Consider the following 1,665-nt stretch of genomic DNA (forward strand, 5'->3'; position numbering starts at 1 on the left):
TCAGTTCTTAACTGAATTCTTGCAGATATGTGATACTGTTAAGACTAATGGAGTAGATCCTGAAGTCTACAGGCTCATGCTTTTCCCTTTTGCTGTAAGAGACAGAGCTAGAGTGTGGTTGGACTCTCAACCCAAAGACAGCCTGAACTCTTAGAAGCTGGTCACGGCTTTCTTAGCCAAGTTCTTTCCTCCTCAAAAGCTGAGCAAGCTTAGAGTGGATGTTCAAACCTTCAGACAGAAAGAAGGTGAATCCCTCTATGAAGCTTGGGAAAGATACAAGCAGCTGACCAAAAAGTGTCCTTCTGACATGCTTTCAGAATGGACCATCCTGGATATATTCTATGATGGTTTATCTGAGCTATCAAAGATGTCATTGGATACTTCTGCAGGTGGATCCATTCACTTAAAGAAAACGCCTGCAGAAGCTCAAGAACTCATTGACATGGTTGCTAATAACCAGTTCATGTACACTTCTGAGAGGAATCCTGTGAATAATGGGACGCCTATGAAGAAGGGAGTTCTTGAAATTGATACTCTGAATGCCATATTGGCTCAAAACAAAATATTGACTCAGCAAGTCAATATGATTTCTCAGAGTCTGAATGGAATGCAAGCTGCATCCAACAGTACTCAAGAGGCATCTTCTGAAGAAGAAGCTTATGATCCTAAGAACCCTGCAATAGCAGAGGTGAATTACTTAGGTGAACCTTATGGAAACACCTATAATCCATCATGGAGAAATCATCCAAATCTCTCATGGAAGGATCAACAAAAGCCTCAACAAGGCTTTAATAATGGTGGAAGATACAGGTTTAACAATAGTAAACCTTTTCCATCATCCACTCAGCAACTGACAGAGAACTCTGAACAAAATACTTCTAATCTAGCAAACTTAGTCTCTGATCTATCTAAGGCCACTGTGAGTTTCATGAATGAAACAAGATCCTCCATTAGAAATTTGGAAGCACAAATGGGCTAGCTGAGTAAAAGGATCACTGAAATTCCTCCTAGTACTCTCCCAAGCAATACAGAAGAAAATCCAAAAGGAGAGTGCAAGGCCATTGACATAACTACCATGGCCGAACCTGGAGAGGAAGTAGAGGACGTGAATCCCAGTGAGGAAGACCTCCTGGGACGTCCAGTGATCAATAAGGAGCTTCCCTCTGAGGAACCAAAGGAATCTGAGACTCATCTAGAGACCATAGAGATTCCATTGAACCTCCTTATGCCCTTCATGAGCTCTGATGAGTATTCCTCTTTTGAAGAGAATGAGGATGTTACTGAAGAGCAAGCTGCCAAGTTTCTTGGTGCAATCATGAAGCTGAATGCCAAATTATTTAGTATTGAGACTTGGGAAGATGAACCTCCCTTGTTCACCAATGAACTAAGTGATCTGGATCAACTGACATTGCCTCAGAAGAAACAGGATCCTGGAAAGTTCGTAATACCTTGTACCATAGGCAACATGATCTTTGAAAAGGCTCTGTGTGACCTTGGTTCAGGGATAAACCTTATGCCCCTCTCTGTAATAGGAAAACTGGGAATCTATGGGGTACAAGCTGCTAAAATCTCATTAGAGATGGCAGACAATTCAAGAAAACAGGCTTATGGACAAGTAGAGGACGTGTTAGTAAAGGTTGAAGGCCTTTACATCCCTGCTGATTT

General features: G+C 41.7%; 1 non-coding gene across 1 annotated transcript; it reads right to left on the reverse strand.

The window, feature by feature from the left end:
* Positions 1 to 205: 205 nt before the first annotated feature.
* Positions 206 to 313, reverse strand: LOC148576106 (small nucleolar RNA R71). The gene has a single exon (XR_015904001.1). It is a non-coding gene; the product is annotated as a small nucleolar RNA R71 (small nucleolar RNA).
* Between the last annotated feature and the right edge of the window lie 1,352 nt (positions 314 to 1,665).

Source organism: Arachis ipaensis, chromosome B1, assembly GCF_059453495.1.
Source record: "Arachis ipaensis isolate K30076 ecotype BB chromosome B1, ASM5945349v1, whole genome shotgun sequence".
NCBI classification, from domain to species: Eukaryota; Viridiplantae; Streptophyta; class Magnoliopsida; order Fabales; family Fabaceae; genus Arachis; species Arachis ipaensis.